Source organism: Pseudophryne corroboree, chromosome 11 (assembly GCF_028390025.1).
Source record: "Pseudophryne corroboree isolate aPseCor3 chromosome 11, aPseCor3.hap2, whole genome shotgun sequence".
In the NCBI taxonomy this organism is placed as follows: domain Eukaryota; kingdom Metazoa; phylum Chordata; class Amphibia; order Anura; family Myobatrachidae; genus Pseudophryne; species Pseudophryne corroboree.
In genome coordinates, this window is record NC_086454.1 from 178,417,110 (window position 1) to 178,431,043 (window position 13,934).

The following is a 13,934-nucleotide window of genomic DNA, read 5'->3' on the forward strand; positions in this document are numbered from 1 at the left end:
TGGGAAACATTTATACAAGGTCACAAGCATGTACATAGAATGCAGGAAGACACTGTCTGAGATTATCTGATTTAAAAAGAAGTCCATTGTTAAACAGGATATATATGTAGGTGAGCTAAGCTGAGATTGATAACTCAATTCTTAAACATAACATGCGTTGATTCTCTTCATCTTGAATGCATTTCGTTTTTAAACCAGCTTGAAAAGCAAACGTAGCTGACAGGATTTGAACCTGTGCGGGGATACCCCAGTGGATTTCGAGTCCATTGCCTTAACCACTCGGCCACAGCTACCTTAATGTTGTTTCATTAACAAGCTGTGTGCAAAATCAATGTTTTCCTTTTTGGTAGCTTCTACATTTAGTTAAACTTTGGAAAATGTAAAAGCTACATTAGTTTCATGGAAAACAAAGTTATCAAGGACAAATGAGCTTAGCTTTCTACATGCATAAAAAGCAGTACGTAGATGGCAGGATTTGAACCTGCGCGGGGAAACCCCAATGGATTTAAAGCCCATTGCCTCAACCACTCGGCCACAACTACCTGACCTCGATTGGACGGTGCTACTTGGAAATCAAAACATTTTTCCTATTGGCAGAAATATCTGATGCATTTTATTTTAATTTGCTTCAATATTAATATATAAACTTTGTGAAATATAATAGCTAGTATAGTTTAAGGGTCAAATATAAGTGTCAAAAACTTTTGATCTTGTACTAAATTAATTAGAAATCGGAGCCTTTAACATCACACCATGCCAACACCAGTGCTCATGAACCATATTGTACATTTTACGGACATTTTATCAAATAATAATCATTTAAAATATATTAGGTTTTTCATTGGTCTATTCCTTAATAAAGTTTGGAATTATAACTACTGACACTGCACAATTAATAGTTTGTTGATTACCAGACATTTTTTATTACCTTTCATTACATCTCTACAGCTGTAAATCCAGATGGAAAGAATCTGCATGCACAAGTTGCCACTGGGAATCATTTATACAAGGTCTTTAGCATGTACATAGAATGCAGGAATACACTGTCTGAGATTATCTGGTTTAAAAAGAAGTCCATTGTAAAACAGGATATATATGTAGGTGAGCTAAGCTGAGATTGATAACTCAATTCTTAAACATAACATGCTTTGATTCTCTTCATCTTGAATGCATTTCGTTTTTAAACCAGTTTGAAAAGCAAATGGATTTTGAGTCCATCACCTTAACCACTCGGCCACAACTACCTTAATGTTGTTTCACTGATAATCTGTGTGCAAAATCAATGTTTTCATTTTTTGGTAGCTTTTACATTAACTTAAACTTTGGAAAATGTAAAAGCTACTTTAGTTTAATGGAAAATAAAGTTATCAAGGACAAATGAGCTTAGCTTTCTACATGCATAAAAAGCAGTACGTAGCTGGCAGGATTTGAATCTGTGCGGGGAAACTCAATGGATTTCAAGGACATCACCTTAACCACTCAGCCACAACCACCTGACCTTGATTGGATGGTGCTACGTGGAAATCAAAATATTTTTCCTGTTGGCAGCAATAGCTGATGCATTTTATTTTAGTTTGCTACAATATTAATATATAAACTTTGTGAAATATAATAGCTAGTATAGTTTAATGTCAAATTTAGGTGTCAAGGACTTTTGATCTTGTACTAAATTAATTAGAAATCAGAGCCTTTAACATCACACCATGCCAACACCAGTGCTCATGAACTGTATTGTACATTTTACGGACATTTTATCAAATTATAATCATTTAAAATATATTAGGTTTTTCATTGGTCTATTCCACAGGTTCTCAAACTCGGTCCTCAGAACCGCACACAGTGCATGTTTTGCAGGTCTCCTCACAGAACCACAAGTAAATAATTAGCTCCACAAGTGGACTTTTTAAAAAGTGTCAGTGAGTAATTAAAACACCTGTGCACCTGCTGGGTTACCTGCAAAACATGCACTGTGTGGGGTCCTGAGGACTGAGTTTGAGAACCTATGGTCTATTCCTTAATAAAGTTTGGAATTATAACAGCTGACACTGCACAATTAATAGTTTGTTGATTACCAGACATTTTTTCTTACCTTTCATTACATCTCTACAGCTGTAAATCCAGATAGAAAGAATCTGCATGCACAAGTTGCCACTGGGAAACATTTAAACAAGGTCACAAGCATGTTCATAGAATGCAGGAAGACACTGTCTGAGATTATCTGGTTTAAAAAGAAGTCCATTGTAAAACAGGATATATATGTAGGTGAGCTAAGCTGAGATTGATAACTCAATTCTTAAACATAACATGCTTTGATTCTCTTCATCTTGAATGCATTTAGTTTTTAAACCAGCTTGAAAAGCGAACGTAGCTGACAGGATTTGAACCTGTGCAGGGATACCCCAATGGATTTCAAGTCCATCGCCTTAACCACTCGGCCACAGCTACCTTAATGTTGTTTAATTAACAAGCTGTGTGCAAAATCAATGTTTTCCTTTTTTGGTAGCTTCTACATTAAGTTAAACTTTGGAAAATGTAAAAGCTACATTAGTTTCATGGAAAACAAAAGTTATCAAGGACAAATGAGCTTAGCTTTCTACATGCATAAAAAGCAGTACGTAGATGGCAGGATTTGAACCTGCGCAGGGAAACCCCAATGGATTTCAAGCCCATTGCCTCAACCACACGGCCACAACTACCTCACCTTGATTGGCTGGTGCTACTTGGAAATCAAAACATTTTTCCTGTTGGCAGAAATATCTGATGCATTTTATTTTAATTTGCTTCAATAGTAATATATAAACTTTGTGAAATAAAATAGCTAGTATAGTTTAAGGGTCAAATATAAGTGTCAAGGACTTTTGATCTTGTACTAAATTAATTAGAAATCGGAGCCTTTAACATCACACCATGCCAACACCAGTGCTCATGAACCATATTGTACATTTTACAGACATTTTATCAAATAATAATCATTTAAAATATATTAGGTTTTTCATTGGTCTATTCCTTAATAAAAAGTTTAGAATTATAACAACTGACACTGCACAATTAATAGTTTGTTGATTACCAGACATTTTTTCTTACCTTTTATTACATCTCTACAGCTGTAAATCCAGATAAAAAGAATCTGCATGCACAAGTTGCCACTTGGAATCATTTATACAAGGTCTTAAGCATGTACATAGAATGCAGGAATACATTGTCTGAGATTATCTGGTTTAAAAAGAAGTCCATTGTAAAACAGGATATATATGTAGGTGAGCTAAGGTGAGATTGAGAACTCAATTCTTAAACATAACATGCTTTGATTCTCTTCATCTTGAATGCATTTTGTTTTTAAACCAGCTTGAAAAGCAAATGGATTTCGAGTCCATCACCTTAACCACTCGGCCACAACTACCTTAATGTTGTTTCACTGACAAGCTGTGTGCAAAATCAATGTTTTTATTTTTTGGTAGCTTTTACATTAAGTTAAACTTTGGAAAATGTAAAAGCTACTTTAGTTTAATGGAAAATAAAGTTATCAAGGACAAATAAGCTTAGCTTTCTACATGCATAAAAAGCAGTACGTAGCTGGCAGGATTTGAATCTGCGCGGGGAAACCCCAATGGATTTCAAGTATATCGTTTTAACCACTCGGCCACAACTACCTGACATCGATTGGATGGTGCTACGTGGAAATCAAAACATTTTTCCTGTTGGCAGCAATAGCTGATGCATTTTATTTTCATTTGCTTCAATATTAATATATAAACTTTGTGAAATATAATAGCTAGTATAGTTAAATGTCAAATTTAGGTGTCAAGGACTTTTGATCTTGTACTAAATTAATTAGAAATCAGAGCCTTTAACATCAACACCAGTGCTCATGAACTGTACTGTATATTTTACGGACATTTTATCAAATAATAATCATTTAAAATATATTAGGTTTTTCATTGGTCTATTCCACAGGTTCTCAAACTCGGTCCTCAGAACCGCACACAGTGCATGTTTTGCAGGTCTCCTCGCAGAACCACAAGTAAATAATTAGCTCCACAAGTGGACCTCTTAAAATGTGTCAGTGAGTAATTAATACACCTGTGCACCTGCTGGGTTACCTGCAAAACATACACTGTGTGGGGTCCTGAGGACTGAGTTTGATAACCTATGGTCTATTCCTTAATAAAGTTTGGAATTATAATAACTGACACTGCACAATTAATAGTTTGTTGATTACCAGACGTTTTTTCTTACCTTTCATTACATCTCTACAGCTGTAAATCCAGATAGAAAGAATCTGCATGCACAAGTTGCCACTGGGAAACATTTATACAAGGTCACAAGCATGTACATAGAATGCAGGAAGACACTGTCTGAGATTATCTGGTTTAAAAAGAAGTCCATTGTAAAACAGGATATATATGTAGGTGAGCTAGGCTGAGATTGATAACTCAATTCTTAAACATAACATGCTTTGATTCTCTTCATCTTGAATGCATTTAGTTGTTAAACCAGCTTGAAAAGCAAACGTAGCTGACAGGATTTGAATCTGTGCGGGGATACCCCAATGGATTTCGAGTCCATCGCCTTAACCACTCGGCCACAGCTACCTTAATGCTGTTTCATCACCAAGCTGTGTGCAAAATCATTGTTTTCCTTTTTTGCTAGCTTCTACATTAAGTTAAACTTTGGGAAATGTAAAAGCTACATTAGTTTCATGGAAAATAAAGTTATCAAGGACAAATGAGCTTAGCTTTCTACATTCATAATGTTATGCACACCAGTGCCAGCAGGAAAGTACTGGTGTCAGAACTGTTATGCACTCCAGTGTCTGCAGGAATGTACTGGTGTTTGAACTGTTATGCAAAACAGATGGACTCACAGACAAACTGGGGGATATGACATAACGTACACAGAAGGTGATAGGGTAACAAAATACACACAAAGTGAACAGAGAAGCCCAGAGGCTAAGGAACTGGGTATCTCCCTTGTATTAGAACTGCTAAGATGGAAAAAGCAAGATGTTGTGTTTTAATACGTAGAGTACCCGAAATGCTGTTGCTAAGGGCAACAGCAAAACCCTAAAGGGTTACCAACGGGTGTGGCAGTAAACTCCTTGGTCAGAGATGGAATGATAGACACAAGGAGAATCTCCACAATCCTAATTCTCACTTGCAGTGCACAGGTTTTAGCTTACTGCCACTAAACTGACCCCTGACACCTAGCACAGTGAGACAGGATTAGACAGGCAAGTCTTAGAATACAGCCGCAAACTTGCTAAGTTCACAGAGTAGTAACAGAACCCCAGCAAGCTAAACGACTGACTCCAGTCTTACTGCTAGGTCTGGATTGGCAGAGTGTAATACCAAATTCCCAGGCCTATTTGCAGTAAGCAACAAACAAATACAAAGCTACACAGTACTGGCTAACGTTCATGAACTGACTAACCAACAAAGATTCAGCAGCATCTGCTTACCCTGAAAAGAGGCCTTATAAAGCAGGTGCTGTCCACGCCCCACTCAGACCTCACAGACTGTGAGCACAAAAACCAGCACCGGATCCCCTGCCGTGCACAGAGCCTATAACCACTGCACAGCAAAAGACCCGAACCGGAGTATCAGCTGCGCTCAGGTTACTCCACTAGCACTTGTCTCCCGGTTGCCATGACGACGTGGCAGCACAGGGCAGGAGACCCTAACAGTACCCCCCCTCTGACGAGGGGTCAAAGAACCCCTACCACCGGGTTTATCGGGGAACTGCGAGAAGAAAGAGCGTATCAGTCTGGGGGCATGAAGATCACAACTGCGCACCCACGACCGCTCCTCCGGGCCATACCCCTTCCAGTGCACCAAAAATGACAGCCGACCCCGAACCACCTTGGAGTCAAGAATCCTTTCAACAACAAACTCCCTCTGGCCACGTATCAGAAGAGGGGAAGGTCTTCCACTGGTAGAAGGATTACTAATCGCCCGTTTTAAAAGGGAACAATGAAATGTTTTATTGATACCCAAAGAACGGGGCAGATCTAACTGAAATGCCACCGGATTGATAACCCTGGTGATCTTATAAGGGCCGATGAACCGGGGCCCTAACTTATGAGATGGCTGTCTCAACTTCAAATTCTTGGTAGACAACCAGACGAAGTCTCCTAATTTGAAGCTGCAGGGTCTTTTCCGCTTATCAAAAACCCTTTTGGTCACTAATGACACAGACACAAGGGCTTTCTTCACTTTCCGCCAAATACCTCTAAGGACCGAAACCACAGAGGAACCACCAGGCGTGGAGTCCAGGGGGTCAAAAGAATTGGCCTTAGGATGATGCCCATACACACAAAGGAAGGGAGAGATCCCTGTAGCAGAGTGAGCCGCGTTGTTATAGGCAAACTCCGCCATGGACAGATGAGCAACCCAGTCAGTCTGACACTTGGAGACATAACACCTGAGGAACTGCTCCAAGGACTGGTTCACCCTTTCAGTCTGCCCATTAGACTGCGGATGGTAGCCTGACGACAAGCTGACAGAAATCTGGAGATCGGAACAAAATGCCCTCCAGAATTTGGCCACAAACTGGGATCCGCGGTCAGAGACCACATCAAGTGGCAACCCGTGGAGACGCACAACATGCAGCATAAATAATTCAGACAGGCGTCTGGCTGATGGCAGCCCAACCAGTGGAACGAAGTGCGCCATCTTCGAAAACCTGTCAACGACAACCCAGATGGCTGTCATCCCCGAGGATTTGGGCAAGTCCACCACAAAATCCATTGAAATGTGGGTCCATGGCTTAGATGGGATAGAGAGTGGATGTAATGGGCCAACAGGAACCCCTCTAGGAGTCTTATTTCGGGCACAGATGTCACATGCCCGAACCCACTGATCCACATCCTTAGCCACCGAGGGCCACCACACCGCCCTAGATAGCAACTCCCGAGTTCTGGCAATACCCGGGTGACCTGCCGACTTCTTGGCATGGAATTCCAGGAACACTCGCTGTCTTAACCTAGGAGGCACAAACAAAAGACCTACCGGAAGGTCTGGAGGAGCCTGCTCCTGTGCTCTAAGGACTAATGATAAGAGGTCCTGGGTAATGCCCACTTTAATACATGATGGGGAAACAATGGGCAACGGCTCCTCGGTGGTCTCCTGGATTGGAGCAAAACTCCGCGAGAGCGCATCAGCCTTGATGTTTTTTGACCCAGGGCGATATGTTATCAAAAAATTAAAGCGAGCAAAAAACAAAGCCCATCGTGCCTGCCTGGCATTGAGACGCTTCGCTGACTCTAAATATGCCAGATTCTTATGGTCAGTGAGAATTGAGACCACAAACTTAGCCCCCTCAAGCCAGTGTCTCCACTCCTCGAGTGCATCCTTAATAGCCAACAATTCCCGGTTACCCACGTCATAATTCATCTCGGCAGGCGAAAATTTACGGGAAAAGTAAGCACAGGGATGAAGGCGATTATCAGACACTCCCATCTGAGAAAGCACTGCCCCAATACCCATCTCAGAGGCATCCACCTCCACCACAAAAGGACGCTCTGGATCTGGGTGTCGCAGCACCTTGGCCGAAACAAATGCCCTTTTGAGACGGGCAAAAGCCGCTTTAGCCTCACAAGACCAGTGAGCAACATCCGCCCCTTTCTTAGTGAGTGCCACCAAGGGCGCCACTATAGACGAAAATCCAGCGATAAATCGTCTATAAAAATTCGCAAAGCCCAGGAAACGCTGAAGCGCCTTCAAACTAGTGGGCTGCACCCAATCCAGGACTGCCTGTACCTTGGAACCCTCCATTTGGAAACCTTCTGGGGAGATAATATATCCTAGAAATGCGATTTGCTGAACTTCAAATTCGCACTTCTCCAGCTTCGCCCCAAGCCGGTGGTCTCTGAGTTTCTGGAGGACTAAGCGTACATGCTTCCGATGTTCCTCCAGGGAATGGGAGAAGATTAGGATGTCATCTAAGTATACAACTAAGAATCTATCCAAATATTCCCTGAGCACATCATTCATGAAATCCTGGAAGACTGCCGGGGCATTACAGAGCCCAAAAGGCATCACCAAATATTCATAATGCCCTGAGTGGGTATTAAAGGCAGTCTTCCATTCATCCCCCTCTCTTATTCGGATTAGATTGTACGCACCGCGTAGGTCAATCTTAGAAAAAATGGTGGCAGTACGAAGCTGGTCAAACAAGACCGAAATGAGAGGCAGTGGGTATGAGTTTTTAATCGTGATACGGTTCAATTCCCTGAAGTCGATGCAGGGTCGCAACGAACCGTCCTTTTTACCCACAAAGAAGAACCCCGACCCAACTGGAGACTGTGAAGGTCTGATAAATCCCTTAGCCAAGTTCTCCTGAATGTACTCTGCCATAGCCTGAGTCTCAGGACGTGACAGGGAGTACAACCTGCTCTTGGGAAGCTTAGCATTTGGCAACAAATCAATGGCACAGTCATAGGGGCGATGGGGAGGTAGTACCTCTGCAACTTTTTTGGAGAACACGTCCGCAAAATCTGCATAACACCCTGGCAATCCTGGCAAACTTAGCTGCGAGAGCCTGACTGGAAGGCTCAAGCAACTCCTGAAACAATCAGTACCCCAACTAAGAATCTCCCCAGAGACCCAGTCAAATTGAGGATTGTGGGCCCTTAACCAGGGTAACCCCAACACCAATGGGGCAAAAGTACAGACAGTCACATAAAAGGACAATTTTTCAGAGTGTGTGGCTCCAATAAACAAAGAAATCTGGCTAGTGCAAGAGGTAATTTTACCTTGGGATAATGGTTCCCCGTTTAACCCACAAATATCAATTTCCGATGCCAAGGGTGCTAAGGGAACAGAGTGTTTCAGGGCGAATTGGCGGTCCATAAAAACCCCGTCGGCCCCACTGTCCACAAAGGCCTCAGTCTTGACAGTTTGACCGAGGATCTTCAAGGTCACCGGAATGATAAAAGTCTTCTTGGGAAATTCTGACTTCTGGCCTGACAGGATATTTCCCATCACCCTCAGGCCCTGAAGTTTTCCGGCTTTTCTGGGCATGATACTACCACATGACCTTTATTCCCACAGTACAAACACAACCCCTGCTGTCTCCTCCGCGTCTTCTCACGCGAGGAGAGGCGGGTAGCCCCAATCTGCATAGGCTCCTCAGAAAATTCCTCAGAGTCTGAGGTTCCCTTGGGAAGGAAGGAAATCTCAGTCTCCCTTTCAAGCCTACGCTCTCTCAGCCGTCTATCCACCCGGATGGATAACTGCATGAGCTGATCCAAGCTATCAGGCAAGGGATATTGTACCAGTTGGTCCTTTATCTGGTTAGAAAGACCTCTTCGGTACTGGTGTCTCAGGGCTGGGTCATTCCACTGGGTATCATGGGCCAACCTCCGAAACTCCGTACAGTAAACCTCAACTGGCCTTCGCCCTTGCTTAAGGATCGAAATCTGAGCCTCGGCTGAGGCCGTCTTGTCAGGGTCATCATACAACATGCCCAGTGCCGTAAAAAAAGCATCAACACTTTTAAGCGACGGACAGTCAGGCTGCAACCCATATGCCCAGACCTGTGGGTCTCCTTGTAGCAAGGAAATCACTATGCCCACCCGCTGAATCTCCGACCCAGAAGACTGAGGCCTAAGCCGGAAGTATAGCTTGCAGCTCTCCTTGAAACAAAAGAACTGCGAGCGATCTCCAGAAAAACGATCCGGGAGATTTACTTTCGGCTCCTTAACCCCTGCAGGTGCTGCTGCTGCGGGAGCTCCGCCAGCAGCCTGGGAGGTGTGCATTTTAATGGACAAATCATTAAATTGTCGAGTCAGGACCTGCACCTGATCGACCACCTGTTGCAACATATTTTGAGGGGTATGCTCCATATTCCCACAAAATTTCAACAGGAGTATTAGGCTGCTGAATATGTTATGCACACCAGTGCCAGCAGGAAAGTACTGGTGTCAGAACTGTTATGCACTCCAGTGTCTGCAGGAATGTACTGGTGTTTGAACTGTTATGCAAAACAGATGGACTAACAGACAAACTGGGGGATATGACATAACGTACACAGAAGGTGATAGGGTAACAAAATACACACAAAGTGAACAGAGAAGCCCAGAGGCTAAGGAACTGGGTATCTCCCTTGTATTAGAACTGCTAAGATGGAAAAAGCAAGATGTTGTGTTTTAATACGTAGAGTACCCGAAATGCTGTTGCTAAGGGCAACAGCAAAACCCTAAAGGGTTACCAACGGGTGTGGCAGTAAACTCCTTGGTCAGAGATGGAATGATAGACACAAGGAGAATCTCCACAATCCTAATTCTCACTTGCAGTGCACAGGTTTTAGCTTACTGCCACTAAACTGACCCCTGACACCTAGCACAGTGAGACAGGATTAGACAGGCAAGTCTTAGAATACAGCCGCAAACTTGCTAAGTTCACAGAGTAGTAACAGAACCCCAGCAAGCTAAACGACTGACTCCAGTCTTACTGCTAGGTCTGGATTGGCAGAGTGTAATACCAAATTCCCAGGCCTATTTGCAGTAAGCAACAAACAAATACAAAGCTACACAGTACTGGCTAACGTTCATGAACTGACTAACCAACAAAGATTCAGCAGCATCTGCTTACCCTGAAAAGAGGTCTTATAAAGCAGGTGCTGTCCACGCCCCACTCAGACCTCACAGACTGTGAGCACAAAAACCAGCACCGGATCCCCTGCCGTGCACAGAGCCTATAACCACTGCACAGCAAAAGACCCGAACCGGAGTATCAGCTGCGCTCAGGTTACTCCACTAGCACTTGTCTCCCGGTTGCCATGACGACGTGGCAGCACAGGGCAGGAGACCCTAACACATAAAAAGCAGTACGTAGCTGGCAGGATTTGAACCTGCACGGGGAAACCCCAATGGATTTCAAACCCATTGCCTCAACCACTCGGCAACAACTACCTGACCTCAATTGGATAGTGCTACTTGGAAATCAAAACATTTTTCCTGTTGGCAGCAATATCTGATGTATTTTATTTTAATTTGCTTCAATATTAATATATAAACTTTGTGAAATATAATAGCTAGTATAGTTTAAGGGTCAAATATAAGTGTCAAGGACTTTTGATCTTGTACTAAATTAATTAGAAATCGGAGCCTTTAACATCACACCATGCCAACACCAGTGCTCATGAACCATATTGTACATTTTACGGACATTTTGTCAAATAATAATCATTTAAAATATATTAGGTTTTTCATTGGTCTATTCCTTAATAAAGATTGGAATTATAACAACTGACACTGCACAATTAATAGTTTGTTGATTACCAGACATTTTTTCTTACCTTTCATTACATCTCTACAGCTGTAAATCCAGATAGAAAGAATCTGCATGCACAAGTTGCCACTGGGAATCATTTATACAAGGTCTTAAGCATGTACATAGAATGCAGGAATACACTGTCTGAGATTATCTGGTTTAAAATGAAGTCCATTGTAAAACAGGATATATATGTAGGTGAGCTAGGCTGAGATTGATAACTCAATTCTTAAACATAACATGCTTTGATTCTCTTCATCTTGAATGCATTTTGTTTTTAAACCAGCTTGAAAAGCAAACGTAGCTGACAGGATTTGAACCTGTGCGGGGGATACCCCAATGGATTTTGAGTCCATCGCCTTAACCACTCAGCCACAGCTACCTTAATGTTGTTTCTTTTACAAGCTGTGTGCAAAATCAATGTTTTCCTTTTTTGGTAGCTTCTACATTAAGATAAACTTTGGGAAATGTAAAAGCTACATTAGTTTCATGGAAAATAAAGTTATCAAGGACAAATGAGCTTAGCTTTCTACATTCATAAAAAGCAGTACGTAGATGGCAGGATTTGAACCTGCACGGGGAAACCCCAATGAATTTCAAGCCCATTGCCTCAACCACTCGGCAACAACTACCTGACCTCAATTGGATAGTGCTACAGGTTGAGTATCCCATATCCAAATATTCCAAAATATGGAATATTCCGAAATACGGACTTTTTTGAGTTAGAGTGAGATAGTGAAACCTTTATTTTCTGATGGCTCAATGTACACAAACTTTGTTTAATACACAAAGTTATTAAAAATATTGTATTAAATGACCCCCAGGATGTGTGTATAAGGTGTATATGTAACATAAATGCATTCTGTGCTTAGATTTAGTTCCCATCACCATGATATCTCCTTATGGTATGCAATTATTCCAAAATACGGAAAAATCCGATATCCAAAATACCAGTGGTCCCAAGCATTTTGGATAAGGGATACTCAACCTGTACTTGGAAATCAAAACATTTTTCCTGTTGGCAGCAATATCTGATGTATTTTATTTTAATTTGCTTCAATATTAATATATAAACTTTGTGAAATATAATAGCTAGTATAGTTTAAGGGTCAAATATAAGTGTCAAGGACTTTTGATCTTGTACTAAATTAATTAGAAATCGGAGCCTTTAACATCACACCATGCCAACACCAGTGCTCATGAACCATATTGTACATTTTACGGACATTTTGTCAAATAATAATCATTTAAAATATATTAGGTTTTTCATTGGTCTATTCCTTAATAAAGATTGGAATTATAACAACTGACACTGCACAATTAATAGTTTGTTGATTACCAGACATTTTTTCTTACCTTTCATTACATCTCTACAGCTGTAAATCCAGATTGAAAGAATCTGCATGCACAAGTTGCCACTGGGAATCATTTACACAAGGTCTTAAGCATGTACATAGAATGCAGGAATACACTGTCTGAGATTATCTGGTTTAAAAAGAAGTCCATTGTAAAACAGGATATATATGTAGGTGAGCTAAGCTGAGATTGATAAGTCAATTCTTAAACATAACATGCTTTGATTCTCTTCATCTTGAATGCATTTAGTTTTTAAACCAGCTTGAAAAGCAAATGGATTTCGAGTCCATCACCTTAACCACTCGGCCACAACTACCTTAATATTGTTTCACTGACAAGCTGTGTGCAAAATCAATGTTTTCATTTTTTGGTAGCTTTTACATTAAGTTAAACTTTGGAAAATGTAAAAGCTACTTTAGTTTAATGGAAAATAAAGTTTTCAAGGACAAATGAGTTTAGCTTTCTACATGCATAAAAAGCAGTATGTAGCTGGGAGGATTTGAACCTGCGTGGGGAAACCCCAATGGATTTCAAGGCCATCGCCTTAACCACTCGGCCACAACTACCTGACCTAGATTGCATGGTGCTACGTGGAAATCAAAACATTTTTCCTGTTGGCAGCAATAGCTGATGCATTTTATTTCAGTTTGCTTCAATATTAATATATAAACTTTGTGAAATATAATAGCTAGTATAGTGTAATGTCAAATTTAGGTGTCAAGGACTTTTGATCTTGTACTAAATTAATTAGAAATCAGAGCCTTTAACATCACACCATGCCAATACTAAGGCTCATGAACTGTTTTGTACATTTTACGGACATTTTATCAAATAATAATCATTTTAAATATATTAGGTTTTTCATTGGTCTATTCCACAGGTTCTCAAACTCGGTCCTCAGAACCCCACACAGTGCATGTTTTGCAGGTCTCCTCGCAGAACCACAAGTAAATAATTAGCTTCACAAGTGAACCTTTTAAAATGTGTCAGTGAGTAATTAATACACCTGTGCACCTGCTGGGTAACCTGCAAAACATGCACTGTGTGGGGTCCTGAGGACTGAGTTTGAGAACCTATGGTCTTTTCCTTAATAAAGTTTGGAATTATAACAACTGACACTGCACAATTAATAGTTTGTTGATTACCAGACATTTTTTCTTACCTTTCATTACATCTCTACAGCTGTAAATCCAGATTGAAAGAATCTGCATGCACAAGTTGCCACTGGGAAACATTTATACAAGGTCACAAGCATGTACATAGAATGCAGGAAGACACTATCTGAGATTATCTGGTTTAAAAAGA

General features: G+C 41.1%; 7 non-coding genes across 7 annotated transcripts; all 7 read right to left on the reverse strand.

The window, feature by feature from the left end:
- Positions 1 to 211: 211 nt before the first annotated feature.
- On the reverse strand, positions 212 to 293 carry TRNAS-CGA (transfer RNA serine (anticodon CGA)). Its single transcript has one exon. It is a non-coding gene; the product is annotated as a tRNA-Ser (tRNA).
- A 2,070-nt stretch (positions 294 to 2,363) lies between these two features.
- TRNAS-UGA (transfer RNA serine (anticodon UGA)) lies at positions 2,364 to 2,445 on the reverse strand. The gene has a single exon. It is a non-coding gene; the product is annotated as a tRNA-Ser (tRNA).
- A 169-nt stretch (positions 2,446 to 2,614) lies between these two features.
- Positions 2,615 to 2,696, reverse strand: TRNAS-UGA (transfer RNA serine (anticodon UGA)). The gene has a single exon. It is a non-coding gene; the product is annotated as a tRNA-Ser (tRNA).
- Positions 2,697 to 4,510: 1,814 nt separating this feature from the next.
- Positions 4,511 to 4,592, reverse strand: TRNAS-CGA (transfer RNA serine (anticodon CGA)). Its single transcript has one exon. It is a non-coding gene; the product is annotated as a tRNA-Ser (tRNA).
- Positions 4,593 to 10,830: 6,238 nt separating this feature from the next.
- Positions 10,831 to 10,912, reverse strand: TRNAS-UGA (transfer RNA serine (anticodon UGA)). Its single transcript has one exon. It is a non-coding gene; the product is annotated as a tRNA-Ser (tRNA).
- Positions 10,913 to 11,572: 660 nt separating this feature from the next.
- Positions 11,573 to 11,655, reverse strand: TRNAL-CAA (transfer RNA leucine (anticodon CAA)). Its single transcript has one exon. It is a non-coding gene; the product is annotated as a tRNA-Leu (tRNA).
- Positions 11,656 to 13,113: 1,458 nt separating this feature from the next.
- TRNAS-UGA (transfer RNA serine (anticodon UGA)) lies at positions 13,114 to 13,195 on the reverse strand. Its single transcript has one exon. It is a non-coding gene; the product is annotated as a tRNA-Ser (tRNA).
- Positions 13,196 to 13,934: the final 739 nt, after the last annotated feature.